Raw genomic sequence first — 12404 nt, 5'->3', positions numbered from 1 at the left:
ATCCCCAAATCTTCCCAATCTAGGCCTCTGACTACCGCCTGTAAACATGCTGTAAATAGTATTGGAGAGATCGTATCTCCCTGCCTGACGCCTTTCTTGATTGGGATTTTGCTGCGTTCTTTATGGAGGAATACGGTGGCTGTGGAGCCGCTATAAATATCTTTCAGTATTTTTACACACGGCTTGTCTACGCCCTGATTCCATAATGCCTCCATGACTGCTGAGGTTTCGAGTGAATCAAACGCTTTCTCGCGAATGACGCTAATGAATTGTAATTATGTCTTTACGGGAAAGCGTTAAGAGGCTCGTTCCAATTCCTCATACCAGAATATATATAACATCAAGGATTGCTCATACCTCCGTAAGCAAGTAAAGATTCAATGGCTGAACACGTTAGAAGAAATGGAAGTAACGAAGAACGAGCGAAAGATAGCACGAACAAAAGAAGAAAGAAATCGAGAACAAAGAAGGAATGACAGAAAGACAGAAAGAAAGAAAAAAGAAAGAAACAACGCAAGAAAGAACCCAGGAATGTTCAGATAGTGCATTAGCTCCTCGCATGTGTGTTGAGGAGTTCGACCTACACCGACATGCGTTTGCTTCACACTGCGGCTCGTTATGTATTGCAAGAAATATGGCGCCTCCAATTGTATGACTTAATGCATTACCACGTGCGCAGCAGGCTGCGCACGTGCTAACGCTTTCTCGTATTCAATGAAAGCTATATATAAGGGTTCGTTAAATTCCGCACATTTCTCTATCACCTGATTGATAATATGAATATGGTCCATTCTTGAGTAGCCTTTACGGAATCCTGCCTGGTCCTTTCGCTGACAGAAGTCTAAGGTGTTCCTGATTCTATTTGCGATTACCTTTGTAAGCACTTTGTAGGCAACGGACAGTAAGCTTTTTCAAGTCTCTGGCGTCCCCTTTCTTATGGATTAGGATCATGTTAGCGTTCTTCCAAGATTCCAGTACGCTCGATGTCATGAGGCATTGCGTACACAAGGTGGCCAGTTTTTGTAGAACAATCTGCCCACCATCCTTCAAGAAATATGCTGCTACCTGATCCTCCCCAGCTGCCTTCCCCCTTCGCATAGCGCCCAGAGCTTTCTTTACTTCTTCCGCCGTTACTTGTGGAATTTCATATTCCTCTGGACTATTCTCTCTCCCATTATCCTCGTGGGTGCCACTGGTACTGTATAATTCTCTACAGAACTCCTCAGCCACTCGTGCACAGACTCTACCCAACGCTACAATGAAACCACTGCCCAATGTGCGCTGTACCGGACACTTTCGTGCCCCTGATTCTCGAGTGTCCATGGCATCTAGGCACTAACTCATCTCCTTCACTGAACGACTGTAACGCCAGAGAAGAAAGCGAAGGGCTCATCGAAACGTGGGAGGCCAAGCTCGTCTGCGAAGAGCGGGAAGAACAACGACGCTTTGTCGCTATGGCCAAAGAGGCAGCGAAGGCCAAAGGGTTCCTGGAATGTTGACACCTCCCACGTACAATCGAACCGGGGCGTACTCGGGATACTGTTTCAAAAATAAACGTTTATTCCTCCTCCTCCTCTTCCTTCCCCCATCTTCGCCACTTCTCTGTAGTTCAATGCGCGCGGTAGTCCGATTCTGCTCAGTTTACTTTCGAATCAACACTCCGCTGCTTGTGCAGCCGAATTTTTCACTTTCTGTACATAAATTTTTCAGTTTACTTTTGCTGAGAATTCGTCCTTTATTATCCCTTGTTCTGCTTCCCTACCCTAGAACCTCTACAGTGGCTTATACTCATTCTGGAAGGTTGGTCGCGAGTGCTCACATACTTAGCACTACATGCTCCGTTACACATACCCAATGTCCCAGGTTGCCTTTTCACGCACATACCCCGTGGTACATTCCCAGCTGTACATATCAAATGCCCAAGGTTTTCTATCTCCAAGTTGTCTACAGGGGCATATACCTGCTTCTAAATACCCAGTGTTTAAAAATTATGGGGTTTTACGTGCCAAAACCACTTTCTGATTATGAGGCGCGCCGTAGTGGGGGACTCCGGAAATTTCGACCACCTGGGGTTCGTTAACGTGCACCTAAATCTAAGTACACGGGTGTTTTCGCAATTCGCCCCCATCGAAATGCGGCCGCCGAGGCCGGGATATACCCAGTGTTTGAGTTGGCGTCAAAGATGTACGTGAGTTATGGACTTACCAACTATTGTGAGGTAAACCTTGATTACGTGAAGCTACACTTCGCGTATCTGCGTGGAGAGCATAATTAGCCACATGGTGAACTAGCCCTGGACGTCATTGTTTATGCAGAAGAAATCAAGAATATTTTTTCGGCAGCTGACAACACATATTCAGTAGGTAAGTATTGCATGCCAATAGTATAATTGGGTGATTAAATTCAATGCCTGCGCCATGTGGCAGACGAAATTACTTCAGGGGAAATTTGCCTTTAAACACAAGGCCTTCAACTTCGGGCTTGACCACCTCAGGAAAACTGACCTGCCTATAATTTGGTTTTAATGCGATCATCATTTTTTATGCACTTTGGGCACTTCAAGATCAATCAATCTATCAATCAATCAATCAATCAATCAATCAATCAATCAATTATCTATCTATCTATCTATCTATTGCACGGATCGATGTGCCTTCCTGAGCCTCGTCCCCCCGATCGCGCATTGTGCTTAGCTCGATTTGTCCATTGTGCATAACAGCGTCGAATGTGAGCAGCAGCTCGAACCAACAGGAATGCAAGGCCACGCACCAGCATTGCACTTAACACGGCCCACTTCTGGCAGACACTGCCACCAACACCGGTTCAACACTGGCAGAGTGAATCCCATTCTAATGTTGGCCCAGTCCCAGAGTCATAATTAGTCTTAAGCTCGTGCCAATGCAGCAGCCAATTTGTTTCTGCTGCTCCATATTGCTGTACATATAGCTTTGGCCCAATGCGCGCTCTATTACGAATACTTTTGTGGTGAATGAAAAAGTGCGAAAACAACAGCGAGTGGATACGTCGGACAAAGCGAACATCGACGTAAAGAAGACAAGAACGAAACGTCAACGTGTGTAATCGCAACAGGACTAACTTCGGCAGCGTTGTTCGAACGCTGCTCGACCCCGACCGCGCCAGGGTTCTGATGGTTCGAAATTCACGACCAGGCTTCCAAGTGATCATCTTGTCTCGTATGCGAAAGGGGATTGGTCACGCATTAACGGTTGCTGTGCTTGGTTTCTTGTATAGGTGGTTTTTTTTGCCAGGGACCGTGAATGCTGGTCTCCCGTTCCGAAGAGGGCTCGCCCTGGTCGGCTAGTCGTCCCACTGAGTCAGTGCCTGTGGAGTGTTTTCTGCGCAACGGAGTCAACACCTTGCCTGTGGTGATCGTTCCCACAGATGGTGGATCCAGTAGGTTGAGCGCATCAGAAATTTTCCAATAGCGGCTGCGCGGTATAACCGAATACTTCATTGACATTTCGGAGGTGAGGAGTTTTGGCAAGAACGGCATTGATCTAATGTTCAGTGCTTCAACGTTTTGATTAACTGCCCGAGATTCACTAGCGTTGCGATTCGCGCTTCCGTGCCTTCACATCCCGCATGCATAATGGGCGTTGCTCTGGGGGTACCCACCGATATCACACTTGAGGCCTTCTTGAATATGCTCTATCCTGCTGGGGTGGTTTTGGTTACAGATGAAATAAGTCAGTGGGTGATAACCGAGTTCCAACTGAGACCGTTATCGTCTCGTTCACCGGTTTAATGCACCCGTCTGAAGTAAAAGGCTTGGCCGTACTTGTTCCGCGTGGAGGATTTGACACCTAAACCACTACAGTGCTGATACTGTTGGATATTTGGGCACAGTGCTAATGCCTGCAGATCTTCAGTGAGATGCTGTGATTGTGGCGGCTCTCACATCCACAACAGCCTGCGATGGTCATACTCCGAGGTGTTGCTTATGCGATGGCTCTCACGGTGCTGCGGATGACACCTGCCCCGCACGAGGCCATGAAATTGAGATGCTTGACATCGTGGAAAAACTTCATCGTTCCCGCATGGAAGCGACAACAGCGACTAAACAGTGTGTAGCTGGTTAAGCAGCCCCTGCATCACATGAGTCTACCTCTCTACACACCAAGAAAAAAAAAGCGTATCTCTTACTCTTTTCGGCGAGTCTAGACTCACCACATAATGGAGGCACTTTGTGGGAGGCACCCGAACTCTCGTTCGGCACAGAGTCCCGAGACTATTTGTGCTCGATACAAGGTGGTTACGTGACTCCACACACAATAGTCATGCACACTCTGTTGCAGTAGTCTCCTAACCCTCTCAAAAGGGTTACCAGAGTAGTGCTGAGGGAGTCCGTTAACTATTCTACATGAGTCAGACGACTCAAGATAAAGAGTCATATGACCACTGCTGAAAGATTCGGGTAACTATTCTTGATGAGTCTGATGACTCCAGCAGTGTGTGTCAAGTTACACTTAGTGCGTGGTGCAGGACTCTTGCAAATCGATTAAAATAACTAATCCATGTAAGTCGTTTGACTCTCGGATGGCAGCGTCGAGCCGCCTTTCAAAATATGTCACCAACTTTTGCTGTACATGCACACGAGACTACGGCTAGTTCTCAAGATGACTACTGTGAAAAGACAACATATAATAAGAAATAATCCATACCACACTTGCCAAAAAGGACATGGCAGGTTAGGAATAGAAAGTTAATATTTCATCACCCTGTGTTATCCTCTTCTGGAAAATTCAAACGTATCAGTCAGCACAGAATCACCATGAAAGCAAGACAGTACTCATTACTATTAAACTTGAATCAATAGCCAACCAATCAAAACAGTCTTAAATAAAGATCCAATACGTAGCCTGTCGGTGCATATGCATGACACTGCAATGCCAATCAGAATCATATAGAGACCCCAAAATATTACGTAACTCATGTAGAAGTTCATTTCACCACTGCACGTCTCTTATAATATGTCAAAAAATTTATAAGTTAAACCTATTTCAGTGTTCTCCGAGACGTGTTATTATTTAGATTTTAGGATTTAACATCCTAAGCAAGTAAGCTACACATAACAAATAAAAAGGCTGTACTTATGTACACAGGAGACCCAGATAATGAAGTGCAATAAAAACAATATTCCAACTTAGATTACATAATCTATGCATTATACTATGCTTGCTGAAAATAACTCGTTGGCAACCGATAATCCAATTTAATAGTAAAAACAGCTGTCTTACCTTGTGGTACTCTTGTTGGCACTTTTCCCACACAGCTTGTGTGTGTCAGTGTCAGTTGAAAATAGATCTGTATAATACCACATTAAAAAGTTGTGCATCAATTTTATTCTGTCATACAACATGCAACTGTGTATAAAACCTTCATAACTGACACAATTATAAAAATAAATATAGCAACATTTATATTATGTCTATCTATAATCTTTTCATTAATAATATAATCTAATCATTATACATTTTAATTACACATTTATACTTATCATTTATGTTGACAGACATACTTTTCCAAGACGAAGTATAATAGCTGACACAGAAAATTTCAAAGATTGCAATAACCACTAATACAAAACTTGCCATAATGCAAACACGCTGACAAAATATGTAGCACAGGTAGCTGTATTTTGTTACGGCAAAGAGAGCACATGAATGATGAGAACAAGGTAGAAAGTTGAACACGTAAACAAACTGCACCCAGCTGCATGTACACACCTGTAACAATGCACATGGTGCACCAAGATCCAAAAGAAACAAAGAGGAAGATGTGAGGAATGCTTTTTTCACTCATCACAAGTCATCCTGTAAGAGCAGATTATGCACTGGCTCTAATCTGCCCTCAGCACATACATGAATAAGTTACATTAGGTGCCACATTTACAAATCAGTCATACAATGTTCTTTTAATTGTGCTTATTCCGATTTTTGTTTACCTTGGAAAGCATGACTGACTTACGTAAAGCCTCCCTACGGCTTGGCACATATACAGAAAGAAGTGTTTCTATAAAAACTGGAGGTCATGGAAGGATGGCTGACACATACCTATTTTAATTCTTTTGTTTTTATGGTTATCTACCACAGTAGTCTCATGTAGAGCGAAACGAATCCAGATAATACACTGTGGGCGACGAAGTGTGAATACCAGTTGTCGATTTCTACCTTTCTCTGGTGCCCCGCTACCGTAACATTGGCGCAAAAAATTATCTTCTCAATGTATGCGTTCCCACAAAACAAAACAGGAGCAGATGATAAGCCACTATAATGGTGCGTGAGATAAAATATCTGTGCTTAACTTACCACTGCCACTCCAATCTGGAATGATTTTCTGCTTGTTGTGCACTCTAGCACAGGTGCTACGCAGTTCACTTGGTGCCCAAGCAACTCTCACTCCATAGCAAGGTGTGAATTTCTTTTCAAATTCTAAGCGAAACTCTGGTAATGGGGGACAATTGCAAACATAGTTTTGCTTTGTGTCTTCATTATGTTGTTGACCTTTAACTTTAGCCACTTCCCTACTTTTCTGCAGGTGTAGACAGGCCATTGCACCAATGCTAGCTTACGGAAACACCAGACCAGTGTACAAAGCAAGAACAGATATTTATAATTTGGGTTCCCATTGTGCATTGCGTGGATATGTTTCAATGAACGATAAAACTACTTGGTAGATAAACATATGAAAGATAAGAGAATTAAGCTCGAAGCTGACCCTATCAGTAACTGGGAATGTTACGTGTAAATGAACTTTTGTGATTCCCAGTGATGAAGAAAAAGTTTTGACAATATGTGCCAAGGCAACCAAATCACTCATGCTCACAAAGGAAACAAAATAAAGACAAGCAAGATTACAAGAACTTCGAACTTGCAACCTAAAGTGAGACACCTCACATGACTGATTTATGTATTTACTGAGCATAAATTACATTTGGAACATATTCTGCTTGTACAAGATGACGAACAATGAGTTACTCTTGCTTTCTCTCTTGGGAATTTGGCTCTTCTGAATACATGCACATTGTATGGCACAGCTGCGTGGATGTACCTGGGCACAGCTGTTAGTCAGCATCAATCTGTTTTTATAGTCCTGCACTATTGTTGTTGTAATTTATAATTAGCAAATAGCCTAAATATTGGGTTGTTCAGCTGTATCTTAAACAAAACATACTGACAGATTTCCCGTTTATCACTAACAAAGGGATGGGTACAACATTTCAGATTTCAAGAAACAGCTGTGGACTAGAACAAATACTGAAGACAGAAAATCTACAATGTCCAGTACCTTTATTATTAAATGCCATGTACTAGCTCTTTGTGCAATGAATACTATTATTACCAAAAATTGTAGCCTTAAAAATAATTGGAAAATATTTGCAAAAGTGACAGAGATTGGAACTGCATGATAATTCCAAATGTCTTCTTAAACAAGATCACAATAATTAAAGTTTCACTAATTCCAGCAAAATGCTCACAACCCATTATTAAAGCTAGTAAGTGCTGAAGGTATTGTTAGTCTGTAGGAGTTCTCAGACTGGTAGCTCTGAAAGATTTGTCACCATACTTGGTGGAACATGTTTTGCTCTTTCAGATATTACTTTGTCAAAAAGCCTTCACTAAGCCTTGTGGTATAATTCTGTGTTGAAGAGAAATCTATTTCACGTTTACTTTCTGGGTATCTGTACCTCAGAACTTGTGCTATTCTAAGTTCTTACAAAGGAGATGTTATTGAGTACTATAATTCTAATGCCTGCTACTGCTATAAATTTCTGTTAGTGAAAAATGTCGCACTGTCATGAAGCAGTTATGTTGAATAATTAGGCGCAGTCACCACAGAAACACTCAGTACAAAACACAAAATAATTTATGGAGTCAAAATGTAAATGTCGAATAAAGTTACACTCAATTCTACATTTCACAGAACTGTCTTTTTTCCGTTAGTGTGCGAATACCAATTGCACATTCCCAAACATTTTAGTATTGCACTTCTGGCAAATGCAGGAAAATTCACAGTCTTTAACAGAAGCCCTTGGGAAGACACCCCAGAGTCGCTTCGACAAGAGGACTTGCCTTAAACTTTGCGTCGCTATATTGTAGGTCTTTGTAGCAACTGGAACGTTTTGCTGATTGAATATTACTAGAAATATTTTTATTATTTGCACTAGACGTTTGAAAAGAGAGCCAACTGTAGAGTTCTTCATGCAGATTTCATATATTCCATTATTTTTTGTTTAGCTGCTTCTTGAGTTATGTCCTCCGCAATGGCAAAATACATAGTGATACTTGCCGGTACTTTCTTGTGTATGAAAGTTTCATAAAAAGCAGTGTGCTACACCTAACTCAGCTCTTTGTAGACTGTAAAGTGGCGATATCTATTCAAACAGCAAGTAACGTTACTAAAATTGTGCAAGATTAGTGGGCAGGCAGGCAGGCCTGCCTACTAATCTTGTATACTTTTCGCGTATTGCGAAAAAACCTTATTGAGAATACTTCAATATTTCTCACAATAGCATCAGAATAACCTTCTGCACTTATAATTATCCTATACAAATGAAATTTGGCATACATACTCGTCAAGATATGCAGAATACTGATGTCTAATCGAAATTGCAAATTGTCACAATTATTTAAAGTGGCCTAAAAGTTTTGCATACTTCCAGTAAATGTACAAGCTGTTTGAATAGGTATCGCCACTTTGCGGTGTACAACTAGCTAAATAAGATACAACACGAAACTACTTGTGCAAATTTCATACACGAGAAAGTGCCCATAAAAATATTTGCCACTACGTAGGACATAACTAAAAAACACCAGCTACACAAAAACCAATGACAATTCAAATCTACGTAAAATTCGTTATGAATGGCAGTATATTCAAATCTCTAGTAAAAATAAAAAAAAAGTTTCGAGGAGCATTTCCCCTTAATAAGTGGGTGTCAGTGTTTCTACCAAAGGGTTAGAAAATGCCTGGACGCATTCCATAGGGAGTTTTATATATAGCACACGCACGCATCTGCGTAAAAAGCCCCACGCCCTGCTTGTCATTCCTTAGTCATTTTTTTGCATTCTGTTGTATATCACCGTTTGTAGCCCTTAACACTGAGCGCGGAAAACGAAAAACGGCCTAATAATACATTAAATTTTTAGCCTGTAAAGGGGTTGTATGCCACTGAGGGCAGTCAACTCTAGTGTGAGAATAAACAAATATTTGTTCTCGCATTAACGAAACCAGTCAAAACATATCCTCACAAATTTGGAAATCAATGCACAAAGAACATTGCTGATTGTAACATTAGTGTCCCGAAGATCTTTTGATGTTTAAAATTCCTGGTTTAATTCACTTTCCTCTAGTAAATGGGCTCTGACCTTGAATACTCAGTGTAGGAGACTAACCCAGACCTGGACGCCAATATTTGAATCTGAAATAAAGACATTCATCCCCCGACCACATGGCACTGCTACGTCGTCAGAAGAAGCATACATCCATGGACATATAGTCTGTGAAATTATTTTTACATGATCTGTATCATTACTCTTGCACTAACAAATTCTGAAAATCAGGAAATACATCCGCTATTTAAAGCACTGCTTTATACCTATGTGTTTCAGAAATGCAATACTCAAAAAGTGTAATACAACCAATGTGTGCATGAAAGCTACGCTGCCTTTGACATTCGTCAGTGTGGCAAATAAGCACTGAGAAATGCCATGGGCATCATAGCTTTCATGTCTCAAACCTTGTATGTGAGTACCACTGGTATCTTTGCAGTGAAAGAAAGTCACATTATTACCAGACTTATGAGGGGAACCCATGTTTCTCTAGTTTACTATTTCGTTTCTTGTGCTCCTATATCCTTGAGTTCTTCAAAGATAACGGGTGCTTGAAATAAGTACTCTATATTGCTCTTAAATTTATCCTTTACCAGTGCCCGTGTTATGTTACATTTCTTGAACACATTGCAGTGCTGTAGATTATCAAAGGAAGAAAAAATGCTGTAAGTTCGCGTTTTATAGTCTGTACAACAAGAATTAAGAACCTATCAATTACATCCACAAGCACAAAAGAACTACATGAAACGGGGCATAAAGACAGGTATACATTATAATAGCAGGGTTGATGGTGAAAATTCTAAGAGAAAGGAACTATTAAAAACTAGGTACTAAAGACATATGCGAATTATTATAACAGAAGTGTTTGTAAAGAATTTGAAGAGACAAATAGAATGTCTGTTCAAATCACTCCACCCCAATATTCATCGATAGTACGATAAGTGGCCACAGCTGGTGATGCTGTTTGGATAGATGGAAACTGAGGTACAGCTGTAAAATAGATGGAACATGTAGAGGGGTCACCAAGTGCTGCGTGCTGGTTGCACAGCAGGTTTCCTTGATCTCCGGACTCACTCGACACTGATGCGTTGAGGCTGGTTATACGTCGTTCGCAAGAATCCTGGCCCGAGTGTGTGGCATGGCTTGGGTAAAATTTTGAGGCAACCTGAAAAACACAGATCCATATATATAAGCACCAAAATATTCTGCACCGTACGGCAAATCTGAAGTTTACCATCTGCACATAGCAGATAATGAAAATAGACACAAGTCACCGGAGTCAAGGTATATAAATGTGCAAAAGCGTAAATGAATGTGAAGAGCTGCTTATAGGATGGAATCCTTCATTTTTTCTTTTGTGTTTAAATAATAGTATCTTAATATACAGTGAAGTGTACATGGCCCTCCCTATTTGTGTAAGTCGGCTATTCCATGCCAGCTGTCCCAACCTGGCACACGACCACTTGGAATTTCTTTTTGAAAACTGGAGGCCCTTCAATATCGAGCAAATCTCAATTTCACGTAATACTTGCAGCAAAAAAATTTTACTGGCGTAAACACTGTCAAATTTTTTGTAAAGTACCAAACTATGCATTATAAATGGATTAGCCAAAAATTGGTGCCTTCATTAAGAGAGCCACATTTTCAAGGACAATGAAGAGAGGGCTTACACCAAAAATTCAACTGCTTATTAGCCACTGCTGAGTTTATTATGGCTGATTAAAAATAGACAAAATGGCTTATAACTTTATTTTCACAGAACTGGCCTACAGCAAAAGCTGCAAATTTATGTAGTCCACGTGTTTACGATTGGTGCTGTGTGCAAGAACTCGTTTCAGAACGATAAATTATGCAGCAGTGCACAGAGATTTGGATGAACTTGGAAAAAAAGTCACTTTTGGTGTACGTTTATCGGCCTACTTACCATTCAGGTAGCCCTAGTAAATTTATGCCAAATACCATGTATGAGAGTAGATTATATTGTTTTTTAATTGGTAAAGCTTTATCAAAATAGTTTTTGTGTTAAGCAAAAAAAAATTGTACAAGTGGTCTCCTGCAGTCTCAAAATTTGCATCGCGTTTCGTCTAATACAATAGCCTCTTGGCGGCTAAGACAGAATGCATGGACTTGATCATCCCTGCACATATAGCAGGGAGTCTAAACTGCTTCGAAGGGAATTCTTTCATTGCTGATAGGCTACAAGCCACTTCACTCAAACAAACGCCGCTTAATTACCTGAATCTTTCTGTTGGCTGTCAGCCTGCTTGGCATCATCACTAAGGCTGCCAACTCCCTAGTGGACGTAATCGGGACATGGTGGTGGTAGGACGCAGGGGCCGGAGCCGCCAGAGTGTACTTGCAACAAAGTTGCACAAATATTCTTAGTCCTACCATGTCACAATTTACAAGAAAAATTCAGCTGTCTGTTTAATATGACTACCAATACAAATAAAGGTAAACAGTTAGGTCCTACAACCCAACTAGAACCCCGACAAAAAAGAAACGGTACTTATGTTTATGAAATTCCAAGCAATGAAAAAAAGAATGTGCAGCTGATTTGTGTATGGAAGCTCGGTTGAAAGCTGACTTCATACCATCAAGTGATCTGCTAGTCAACTGCAAGCTTGCCACCTTAAAATATCATTGTATATTTTTACATGCATTATCTTAAGCTGCATTATTACACGTTCAAAATCTCTTAACAAAAGTAAATCACCAAGCTAGTTCAATTAACGAATTCCAGTGCTTGTTAATGCAACAAAGTGCAAGCGTGGAGTGAAGCTGGCCAAAGTGGGTAGTGAAAAATAACAATGTGGTTCCCTACATCTTGTTTTTCTGGCTTTCGCTCTAGCATTGAAATATACAAGAATTTTGAGATTCCTGATATTTCACCCTGCAAACTTTTATTCCATAATGCATAATACATGAGCAAGAGCAATAATGCTTTATTTTAACCGTAAATAGTGATAGAACAAGAAAATTGACTGGAGCCAAGGATTTGAGAAGAAAAATCTCCTTCTCTTTGTTGAAACATTGGCTCCAGCGATGCTC

Source organism: Dermacentor variabilis, chromosome 3 (assembly GCF_050947875.1).
Source record: "Dermacentor variabilis isolate Ectoservices chromosome 3, ASM5094787v1, whole genome shotgun sequence".
NCBI classification, from domain to species: domain Eukaryota; kingdom Metazoa; phylum Arthropoda; class Arachnida; order Ixodida; family Ixodidae; genus Dermacentor; species Dermacentor variabilis.
This window is presented reverse-complemented; position numbering follows the sequence as displayed.